The sequence below is a fragment of the Trachypithecus francoisi genome, unplaced genomic scaffold (genome assembly GCF_009764315.1).
Source record: "Trachypithecus francoisi isolate TF-2019V2 unplaced genomic scaffold, Tfra_2.0 Lachesis_group11, whole genome shotgun sequence".
NCBI classification, from domain to species: Eukaryota; Metazoa; Chordata; class Mammalia; order Primates; family Cercopithecidae; genus Trachypithecus; species Trachypithecus francoisi.
The window spans coordinates 107,718,851-107,731,641 of record NW_022681456.1 but is presented as its reverse complement, the minus strand read 5'-3'; the positions used below and the strand labels follow the sequence as shown (position 1 = coordinate 107,731,641).

General features: G+C 36.1%; 1 protein-coding gene across 3 annotated transcripts in view; it reads right to left on the bottom strand.

Moving 5' to 3' along the window:
- SOX5 (SRY-box transcription factor 5) overlaps nucleotides 1–12,791 on the bottom strand; it is a 1,052,575-nt gene that overhangs the window by 137,788 nt on the left and 901,996 nt on the right. The window lies entirely within an intron of this gene.

Below are 12,791 nucleotides of genomic sequence, written 5' to 3'. Positions count from 1 at the left end.
TCCCTTTGGAAGCAACTGAACCACTCCTCAGACCACAGGGTCTCTGTTTTGGTTGTCATCTTTGGAATACACTCTAATTTGCTGGTCCCACTCTCAGAGTATGGGGCTACATTGGTTAATAAATAATCCAGCACAATAGAATCACTATCTTCTTTGAACTGAATAGGAATTTTTAGAAATATAACCTAATGTAACCATTTCTGCAGCCTTGTCACATTATTAGAGATTTGTCATTAACTAAAATAGTTTTACTTGAATAAATATTTAAGCAAGATCTCCCTGGTGAAAATGATTATTGGTTAGTGTTTACTGATGGATGGATATATGGATGGTAATTTGGGATCATGTTTAAAATTACATTTCTGACAATTTATTCTCCTCCACTAGTCTTCCCACACAGTGAACAGTTATTTGTAAATTATTTAATAAAATATCTACTATGTGCAAGAAACTGAGGTAGGCAGTAGAGATGCAATAGTGAACAAGAAAACCAAAATCCCACATCTATGAAGCCTTGATTATAGTAGGGATGATGGCGGTGAAAAAAGTAAAAGAAACAAACACACAAAGATAATTACATATCAATTCAGTCACTAATCCTAACAGCACCTCTGAATTGTCTTTCAGATCTGTTTTCTTGTTTTCCCAGTCACATCACACATTCCCAGGGTTCTTACAATTCTTACAGTTCTCATCATTTCTCACTTTAAAAGCCCACCTTCAATTTCTCCTTTATTTAATCTTCCACAGTAAACCTCTGAGCTATTTCTGAGATTTTGGTTGGTGAGTGTGGGGGGCAGCAAGTACTGAGAGAGGGAGAAGGGGAGGAGAAGAAGGGTGAAAGAGAAGGCAATGTGTGTGTGGTGGTGGGGGTGGCATACAGAGGGAGAGAGAAGAGCAATGTGTGAATGGTAGATCTGTTTTCAGCAATGACACCAAATTACAAAGTATTATATAGGGAAAGTTTTATTGGTTATATTGTTAATTGGTTATTATTTGTATATAAAGCATTCTTGTTATGGTGTTTTTTATCTAGATAATTTATACCTTAATAGTTTACAATATTCTTTCAGATAAAATTTTTAGTATTTTAAGGAATAAATTGCAATGAATTCTGGAGCTTTTATGAAATCTGTGCATTCTAAACTTTGGTCTTTTATAGATTAAATTATTAAAATGCAATTTGTTTTAGTATTATAATTTGTTTTAGTGTCTAAATTTTTCAAGATCCACTTGTAAAGAGTGACATCGAAATTTAAAGCTGAGAAAGACCCTAGAGATTATCAGCAACATAATCATCATGCTGATGAGGAATTAAGACCTAGCTTGGCCAAATAAATTGTTCAAGATAGCATATTTAGCTGAAACCAAACTTAAACTGGAACTGCGTCTCCTGACTCAATCTAGTGAGGGGAAGTAGGAGATAGAGGAACTACAAGGTGGAAATAAAGGAACTAAATGAAAAATAAACCTAATTTCCCAGTCCCAGTGATGGGTTTTTATTAGACTATCATAGAACAGACTGTAGAGAACTGTACAGTAAATAATAAGAATACAGTAAACAGTAAAATAAATGTAATCCAAAATGTGTAGCTAATCTATGTGAGCGACTAAAAACACATATCAAAATATCGTTAATCCTGATGATTTGTGGATTCTATATTTGCAAATTTGCCTATTGGCTGAAATTTACTCACACCCAATTTTAATAATGCCACTTTCCTGGTCATTTGCAGACGTGCACAAAGCAGGTAACAATTTTGCTGATAATTTTTTGTTTAAAAAGCTCCCAAGAATAATGCTTAAGTGCTGTCTAGTGTTTATGAGGCAAGAGGGCTGTGGTGTGACTTACGGAGTAGACTATGTATTAGATAAGCTTTGCTCATGCATGAGTTATCCTGCTGTTGGCTGTGAATTCAATGTTAATGAATCAATAATAAATATTAAAAAAGGTATTTTTAAACAACAACACACACAAAGTTATGTATTGATTAGCTGACGCAAAGGTTGTGACCAGAAGCTCCCAAGAACCTATCTATACTTCCTTTAGGAGCAATTGTTCAGCATTCACTAATTCATCGTTCACAGCAACTTTATAGACCAGAACACATATAAATAATGAGCAGTGACTGTATTATTCCTATATCTTGATGGATTTTCGTTGCACTGCTGCGGAAATTTAGCCAACATTTGGGAGAAAAGGACACACAATATCAAAACAATATGTTTTTTGGGTAGATTCTAAAACTAACTTGGTATAGGGTTAGTAATTCATTCTATATATTTTCTAGTTTTGAATATTTCCAAATCCTAATCACTGTTAATTTCTTTTTTCTTACCGAATGTATGAAATTTCCTTTAAACCACTAATTAAAGTTGAAAATGTGTGACATTTATAATTAAGTTTCAACAAAATACTTTTGTCGTAAATTTTAAAAGATGGGGGCATGTTATTCGCAGGTTAAATAATTCATAATACACATAAGAGGCTACTTCCTGTATTTTGAAAACTTTTTAAAAATCCTGTCTTAATGCTTTTTGTGTCTACCTCAAGATACTACATAGTCTCTAAAATGTTATGAATCCAATACAAATCAATTATATTATCCCATTTATGAATAACAAGTAAATGCCTATCAATTACTCATAGTTAAATATTTTATATTTTATGTAAATATTCTATTGTTGAAACATTCAATGGCTTCAAGAAATTAACATATTAAGTAGATTCTTAAGATTATTTAATCTGAATTTCATTACGTCCCTATTTATTTATTTATTCAACCAACATTTGCTAAGTGGAATATGCAGTTGGTGGTAACTAGGGATTAAAAGATGAATTCACATACGTGGATACTCTCTAGGAGCTGTGAATCTGGTGCGGCAAATAGACAGATAGTTATAATGCACTCCTGTTAACCCAATAATACAGACTTGTATAGGATACTATGGCAGTACAGAAGAGAGGCTCCTAACACAGCCAGGACAAGTCACCAAAGGCCCTGTGAAAGCAGGTGCGGCAGGTATAGGGCCTGAATAGGTAAGGAGCAGAGACAGAGACACAAGAAAAGGAACAGGGACAAGAAAAAAGCATCATGTGAGGGATACACTACCAGCAGTTAGGAATGGCAAAAAATATAAAGAAAACAGTGGTGAGAGGTCTGCCTGAATCAGTATATGCATTAGGGTAAGAAACTACAAATTTCCCCTGTAGGCTCTGGGGAATTATGGAGGGATTAAATTAGTGTCAGTAGAATACTCTGGTGGATATGGAAAAGAGATTGGAGAGGCCCGTAGAGACCAAGTGGGAAGTTAATAAAAGGGAACAGATTATGAGGGCTTGATCAGTAGAACAGTGATGGATGAGGAGAAAAAGAAAAAGAAATATTTAAGGAAAAAAAATGGCAGTACTCATAGATGAAAAAATGACAAAATCAAAGATAATGTTTACTTGATGTCACTCTACTTAGAGTGGCATCGAACAACTAAAAACTCAGAGTAGTAGTGATAATTTTCATGCAAAAATGATGGCTATGGGTTTGGATATGATGTGGCTGAGGTGGCTGAATGATGTTGCATTGGAGTTATTTTTCCAGCGGATGGACACTCCAGTCTGAAGCTGAGGGAGGAGATCTTCAGAGGCCACAGTGTGGGGAGTCATAAGTAAATGAGAATAAACTAGACAACCTAGAAAAGATCTGAAGGAAAAAGGGGAACAGCTTAACATCATCTGGGTTCCAACAACAGTTCAACAAAAGGTGGAGAAAAGGAGCCTATTGGCAGATAACACTAGTTAGGCAAAAATTTTAAAAATCATGAAGACTATGGTATAACAAAAGCCAAGGGCTTTGGGAGGCCGAGACGGGCGGATCACGAGGTCAGGAGATGGAGACCATCCTGGCTAACACGGTGAAACCTCGTCTCTACTAAAAAAATACAAAAAACTAGCCGGGCAAAGCGGCGGGAGCCTGTAGTCCCAGCTACTCGGGAGGCTGAGGCAGGAGAATGGCGTAAACCCGGGAGGCGGAGCTTGCAGTGAGCCACTGCACTCCAGCCTGGGCGACAGAGCGAGACTCCGTCTCAAAAACAAAACAAAACAAAACAAAACAAAACAAAGCCAAAGGAATTTCAAGATTGAGGGAGTAAACTGTGAAAAACAAAACAAAACAAAAAGCAGAAAGTATTTGAGAGACAAAAATAACATCTCTGGGAATGATCAGAAGATGAATTTATAATAATACCACTTCCATTAGAATAGAGGGTAGAAATCATATTGTAAAAGGTTGAGCACTGAATGACAGGCAATGAAAAGGAGAAAGCAAATGAAGACTATTCACAGACAGTTGATGAGAGGTGAGGAGAGACATTGATAGTAGCTATAGAAAGATGTAAAGTGAAGCAAAGACTTTTTTTTTTCAGGTAGCAGGGTACTGAGCACATTTATTGGCTGAAAGGGGTGAATAAAAATGGAGAGTTTTAAATGTAGGAAAGAGAGAAACTAACCAAAATTCCAGAGGAGGCTAGAAGACATGGCAGAGGTGGAGGGATTAGTTTAGAATGAGAGTAGCATCTCATCCTCTGGGCCCTGAGGAATGGAGCTATATAATGGATGAAGGCAGATGTGCTTCATGGATAGAGAAAGAGGAAGGTAAGGAAAATCAGGCCTGGCAGAAGAAATTTTCTCAATGATAAGACAAGGTCATATGCAGAAAATTAGAGAGATTGGGAGTGAGGAAGAAAACTGGAACAAGGTTCCAGGAAGTTCTCGATGATCATTGTGAGAAATGAAAGAGAAAGCAAACCACAGAAATTAAAGAGTGACAGAGGATGTCAAGACCTTAGGTGAGACCACATGAATTGGTCTCCGTTTTCTGTGATTTTCCTCAAAACGTGCCTAGTAACCGTGATTGAGGATCAGAGAAGATGAACTCCAGCATTCAAGGGAAGGGAAGTGGACTGGAGGACTTTAGCAAAGGCAGGTTTTGAGGAAATAAAAATTGCTTTTGATCAACAATAGGCTTTGGGTTTAAAAACAGGGTGTGAGGCCTGGAAGGCATCACCAGACTGGGAAAAATACAGGAATCAAAGAACTGGAAGAACTCCATGATCTTAAGGAACAGGTCTTATGTGAGTTTGTATGAAAGCTCAAACAGCACAAACTTATGGTAGGATATTTGTTTACATTACACACACAAATGTTAAAATGAAAGGCAGCTCTATGGTTTATGTCAGCACAATTACAAATAAACTGTAATATCTAAAACTTTTTCAAATGTTCCTCAAGAGTTTAGTCCGATGAGTGCTATAGTGTTCAAATACACACCATCGTTAGGGATCAGTTCACCTACAACTGAAATTCAGTCACCTTCAGTGGGGAGCATAGCAGCTGTTTAGAAGCACACAGCAACAATACACAGCAGTTTCTGAGCAAATGAAGAATATAATATCCAAATGAGATTACAAGAGGGGTTTAGGTAGGCAGAATACAATTACCCAAACTGGAGTAACCAGGGTAACAAAGCTAACTTTCCACCATTAGCAAGAAGAGACATGGGATCTTCAATGACCCCTAATAGTCTGATTTTTCATTTCATATAAAAGAAAGTCAATTTGTCAGTTTTTCCAACTCAATGCAATGGTCTTTAGGAAAAATTAAAAATAAAGGAGTCAATTTATCTTCCAATTAATCTACTAGGAAGACTAAAGAAGATCTCATTGAGGAATACAGGCACATAAAAACATTGCTAAAATTGCAATCCCTGCCTCTCACTTCCCAACAGTCATATTGAAGTTGTATCACCTCTAATTTCATTTGATTCAAGACAAAGACAAAGTAGCCATATTCTTTTAGAACAAAAATGAACAGCCATGTGGATTTTTTACATAGTACTCTTCTTCGGCAAAAAGCCACAGAACTTTTTTTAAAAATCGTTTCCAAGGATGAAAGTGACTTTGCCAAGCAAAGTGGCTTCAAAACAGGCCTCAAAAATACTAATAGAAAGACAGATGGTTCTACTAAGAGCTTGGCTGCCAAAGTGGAAAAAAAAGTAAAAAACAACAAAAAAAAAAGGAGTGATGCTATTGAAGCTGACTGCAAAGTTATCTGATGACTACAAATACTTTTGTCCCATAGCAAGTGCTAACTCTGCCTCCAGGGCTGATATAGCCAAAATACTAACTTCCCCACATCCAATCCCCCTGTATTCCTACCCCTCCTAAATGAAACCTGTCAGTGCCAAGCCCCACAAAACAGCACAAGCATGCACTTGATTCTGACTGACTGCTCTGCAGAAGCAAAATATTGCATTGAAGAACTCCTATTTAGGAATAGACCCACAAGGAAAATTGCTTTTCTTTTCAAAACTGCCTGTCACATTTTCTTTTTCTAATTCCCCTCTTCCTCCTCCCTTCTGTCACCAAAGGGCCCCTGGGCCCTATGAGTTTATATGATACAAACTCAATTTGTATAAAGAAGGCAAGAAGCAGCACCACAGAGAGGTGAAGATAGTTTGCAAGGATAGAGAAATAATCCAGTCAAGACACAGTGCAATTTTCTTTCCAAACTACTACTACAATAATACCTCTACTTTATTTCCTTCAGGGCAACTGTCATTTCTTTTTAACCAGATTGCTACCAGATATAATAGAAACTGAAATATTATATGGTCACTGACTCCTTCTTTCAATGCCTCATTTCACTACTGCATTTTTACTTTTGCATGATGTGTTTATTGTTGGCAGTGTTACTAGGATACAACCACTTTCAAAGGATATAGAATTAAGACCTCTGTTACTTTAACACAATAAAATTTCATTCTTAATGCTATGCACGTTTGTCTTAAAAATTCTTGTTGTCTAATAGTAAACTTTATTTTCAAACCTGAAGCTTTGTTCTTACAAAACATTAGTTCTTACTAATATACATTAAATTCACATCAAAATTCAAAAAATGATGACATGTATTATAAATGCAATACATGCTTAAACAAAATATATTTGTTGACTTCAGGTATAATCTCCATATTAAAAGTTGCTAATCATAGAAACGTAAGGGTTGCAAAAACATGGTGTAAAATAAGAAAATGGTGAAAAGATATGGGAGAAACACAGCTATTTCATTTTCCAAAAATCATTTTGAGCTGAATAAATGAATTCAAACGGTAATTATTAAAATATATTAGAGGCCGGGCGCGGTGGCTCAAGCCTGTAATCCCAGCACTTTGGGAGGCTGAGACGGGCGGATCGCGAGGTCAGGAGATCGAGACCTTCCTGGCTAACACGGTGAAACCCTGTCTCTACTAAAAATACAAAAAACTAGCCGGGCGAGATGGCGGGCGCCTGTAGTCCCAGCTACTCGGGAGGCTGAGGCAGGAGAATGGCGTAAACCCGGGAGGCGGAGCTTGCAGTAAGCTGAGATCCGGCCACTGCACTCCAGTCCGGGCAACAGAGCGAGACTCCGCCTCAAAAAAAAAAAAAAAAGAAAAAAGAAAAAAAACAAAATATATTAGATAATTCATTATTTAAAATTGGGTTATTATTCTAATATATAGCTATTTCTTAAAGTATTATTTTTACACAGCTGTTGCTTGATCAAATCAAAATCTTTGTTATACAATTCTACTTGTTTCCTAAAGCGTGTGTGACTATTTGTATTACTTATTGTGGTTCTTGACCACAATACAGCATGGTTCATTTGATTATGCTTGTCTGTTAACGTGAACAGAATAAAGCTTTGCAAATACTATTAATACAATCTTATTTTATATCATGCATTACTACATTAATTGTCATTTACAAGAAAATGAATGAGAACATAAAATATAGTGATCAACATGAAATATAATATAGTTTTCAGTTATATTTCTTAGGTATCCATGATTAGAAAACAATAAAATTCACTATTAATTTCTAATTTGTGATGTTTTACCCAATGGTTTATATTAGATTATCAGTGATTTTTTTCCCCATGTAATATAAAATTAATATAAATGTCAGTATTCTTATGTTGAATTTCAGCTCCATGTAAGTAAAAAAATCTCAAAAATTAACAAATGTGGGGAGGGATGAGCTGGGGACACAGGTAATGGGTACAAGGTTTCTTTTGGGAGTGATGAAAATGTTCTGGTGATGGTTGTAAACCATTGTGAATATATCAAAAAGCACTGAATTATATACTTTAAAAGAGTAAGTTTTATGGCATGTGAATTATATCTCAATTTAAAAAACTAGCCAAAGCTAGTAAAAAAAAAAAAAAAAAAAAAAACTTACAAAAATATGTAACTTCACTAATACCTGAAGCAAGATTGAGTGTACTTTGAGATAGGCATGTTTTGGAAAAATGTTTTGCATTTTTATAAAGCGCTGTCACAAACACTAGTTCATGCATACTTTATCCAGCCTCCTAGAAATCAGTAGGCCAGGTGTTATTTCCAATTTTATCAATGAGGAAAACTGATAGGAAAACAAACAGTTTTGGGGACTTACACATGATCACATAGCCACAAATTCTTTGATTATTCTTAGCAAAGTATAAATCAAAATACAGTAATTTCCTGATATAAAAATCCTGATTCAGATATAGAGTACAGAAACACTAACAAAATTAATTCCCAAATATTTTCTCACCATAAAAAGGAATACTTTTTTTTTTTTTTTTTTTTTTTGAGAGGGAGCCGGGCGCGGTGGCTCAAGCCTGTAATCCCAGCACTTTGGGAGGCCGAGACGGGCGGATCACGAGGTCAGGAGATCGAGACCATCCTGGCTAACACGGTGAAACCCCGTCTCTACTAAAATATACAAAAAACTAGCCGGGCGAGGTGGCGGGCGCCTGTAGTCCCAGCTACTTGGGAGGCTGAGGCAGGAGAATGGCGTGAACCCGGGAGGCGGAGCGTGCAGTGAGCTGAGATCCGGCCACTGCACTCCAGCCTGGGCGACAGAGCGAGACTCCGTCTCAAAAAAAAAAAAAAAAAAAAAAAGAGAGGGAGTTTCGCTATTGTCACCCAGGCTGGAGTGCATTGGCACAATCTCGGATCTCTGCAACCTCCACCTCCCAGGTTCAAGCAATTCTCCTGTCTCAGCCTCCAGAGTAGCTGGGATTACAGGCACATGCCACCACTTCTGGCTAAGTTTTGTATTTTTAGTAGAGACGGGGTTTCACCATGTTGGCCAGGCTGATTTCGAACTCTTTACCTCAGATGATCCACCTGCCTCGGCCTCCCAAAGTGCTGGGATTACAGGCATAAGCCACCACACCCGGCCAAAAAGGAATAATTTTTAAAAGCTAAAATTCTATTATGTCTTAAGAGATTTTTATACCAAGGGTGGCATTTTGGCTGATTTTAATTTTCGTCTTTATATTGTGCCTTATTTTGCTTTTTGTTTTCTGCACAAAATATTTTTCAAAATTGCTCTATATATACTACTATATAATATATATACTACTATATAATACTTTAACAATCTGAAAATGGAGCAGAAAAAGAGATGCAATAGAACGTCACAGTACCTGGCATAAAATAAAAGGATATTTAACATAGTAACTGCCATTTGGTGTTAATTTCTTAATACACCCTATCCTGAAGATCTTAAATTGTTAGTCGGCTTTGCCTATTTTGGTAGAAAACAGAAATTTATTTTTTGATATCTGACTGAAGAAAGATTGATCATAAAATGTTTACATTTCACTCCAACCGGCTAATTTTCATAAAAAGTATCTGATACTCACATTCACTTCAAAGTCTCTTGAAATCATTACAAGATTACAAGAGGGGTTTAGGTAGGCACAATATAATTACCCAAACTGGAGTAACCAGGATAACAAAGCTAACTTTCCACCATTAGCAAGAAGAGACATGGGATCTTCAATGACCCCTAATAGTCTGATTTTTCATTTCATATAAAAGAAAGTCAATTTGTCAGTTTTTCCAACTCAATGCAATGGTCTTTAGGAAAAATTAAAAATAAAGGAGTCAATTTATCTTCCAATTAATCTACTAGGAAGACTAAAGAACATCTCACTGAGGAATATAAGCACATAAAAACATTGCTAAAATTGCAATCCCTGCCTCTCACTTCCCAACAGTCATATTGAAGTTGTATCACCTCTAATTTCATTTGATTCAAGACAAAGACAAAGAAAGATTGATCATAAAACATTAACGTTTCACTCCGACCGGCTAATTTTCATAAAAAGTATCTGATACTCACATTTACTGAAGAAAGTAAATGTATCTGATACTCACATTGACCTTGACGTTGACTCGTTTCTTGCTGATATCTCCCACACCACTATGTATTCTGTGCAATGAACTTTCGATTATCACAACTTCAACATTTGTAATATCTTGCCTGTGTTGGTTTACTCTTCCTCAAAAGACCTACAATTCTTTCTGGCCAAGAGACATTTTATTCTTCTATCCGTTCTCAGAGTGCAGACGGCACAGTGTAGCTGAAAACTTCACCTGACTTAGCCCAGAAATAACCCCAAGCTTACAAGGTCAACTAACTTTCAACAAAGGCACCGAGATCACATAATGTGGAAAGGATAGTCTCTTCAATAAAAGGTGCTGGGAAAGCGGGGTAACTACATGCAAAAGATTGCAATGTGACCCTAAGCCATACACCACACACAGAGAAAGTCAACTGAAAATGGATTAAATACTTAAATGTAAGACCTGAAACAATAAAACTCTTAGAGGAAAAAACACAGAAAAAAGCTTCTTGAGACTGGCCTTGGCAATGATTTTTTAAATATCACACCAAAACCTCAGGCAGCAAAAGCAAAAATAAACAAGTGGACTACTTCAAACTAAAAAGTTCTGCACAGCAAAGGAAATAATCAACAAAATGAAAAGAAAGCCTATGTATTGGGAGAAAATACTTGTGAACTATGGGGTTAATGTCCAAACCATATAAGGAACCCAACTAAAAAATTCAACAAAGGACCTGAACAGACCTTTTCCCAAAGAAAACATAAAAATGGCCAATAGGTATGGTAATACCTATCAATCATCTGGGAAATGCAAATCAAAGCCACAATGAAATACCACTTCATATCTATTAGGATGGCTATTATCAAAAAGACAGGAGATAAACGTTGGCAAGAGTGTAGAGAAAAGGGAATCTGTATGTTGTTGGCAGGAATGTAAATTAGCACAGCCATTAATGCAGGGATGGTGAAAATGGGGAGATGTAGGTCAAAGGGGACTAAATTGCAGTCATATAGGATGAACAAATCTAGAGATCTAATGTACAGCATGAGAGCCATAATTAATAAAATTATATACTGAAAATTTGCTTAAAGAGTAGATTCTAGGTGCTCTTACCACCAAAAAAAAAGTAATTATGTGAGGTGATGGACATGTTAATTTACTTGACTGCAATAATCATTTCACTATGTATATGTACATCAAAATATCATGTTGTATACCCTAAATATATACAAATAAAAAAAAAGCAAATGAATAACTGAATATTTTTTATCCATGAACCCCTAAAAAAGCTACACTTTATACTCAAGAACAACTTTTTCCTCAAAACCCGGCGTTAAGTGTCGCTGTCTTTATGAAGACTATCCAAACTCTTCAAGCAAAATACATTCATTCATTGAGTGTTCACTTGGTGCCAGGTATTGTTCTAGTCTCTAGGGACATTGCAACGAATAAGGCAAGTGCTGTGAAGTAAGTGAAGCTAGGGCAGAGGAAAAGGAATGCTGGGGCAGAGGCTGCAGGTTTCAATGTGGAATCCATGACACAGTGACATTTGAAGACATGGAGGAAGTCAGACAATAAACCTCTGAAATATGTAGTATAATGAACTATGTAATGCCTTGAATTATGGCACTGCAGAAATACCTAAGTTAACAGTGTTCCTACTGTGTTCAACAGTGTTGCCCTCTCCTGTCTGTCCTCCATACAACTCTCCCATTAGGTTGACATTATCTGTGTCTGTCTCCATGGCTAAGCTGCCTGAAGAGTAAAGGCATAGCTAACTCATATTGGCATCCACAATACCTAGCTTAATGCCTCAAACATAATAAATGCTCATTATTTCTTAACTGAAGTGATTATTTAAAAAGATATTCACTATTATAAAAGCTTACTTTTGTTTTAGCTTTAATTTCTTCTTGTAGTTACTAGCTTATTAAAACATTCATATTATACAGTGGATCTTAGGCTTTATTCCATTTTCATTCAGGATTCATGACTTTTCCTCAAAGTAGTGCCTTGAACTATGGAAAATAATTGATTCAATTTCCCTCCACCCTTTCCATTCTGCTCCTCAGATCCTAGTTTCAGCCTTGATGACGCCCACAGTTAGGTTTTGTGTGTTTCATTAGATGGAGAGAAATAAAAAAACTTATGTGTCCTTAATGAAATAACCTAAGAACTGCTTTTACATGTTCTTTAAGATAAAAACCAAATCTTGATTACTCATATGAAATGAATGTAAGCTTATGAGAAAATCAGAAATAATTAGAAAATAAGTTCAAGTGTGAGAGACTGTGTGCCGTTAAACACATTTAAACTTTTTGCTACTTCAGTTACCAGGAATATAAAGTAACATAACCGGAACATATAGCAATACATGAAATACAGAGCTTTAGCTGAAGACATGATCTGTATATGTGGAAAAAACCCAACAAACCTAAAGCAAAACAAAAGCTTTTTATTAAAAATTCAAATCAATAGCTGCATCCTTAAACTCTGTGCATTATTCTTATTTTGTTGCAGAAGGTAAATGTGATTATCCTGCTTATATTTCCTTTGTTCAAATTTCCCAGTGAGTAATTT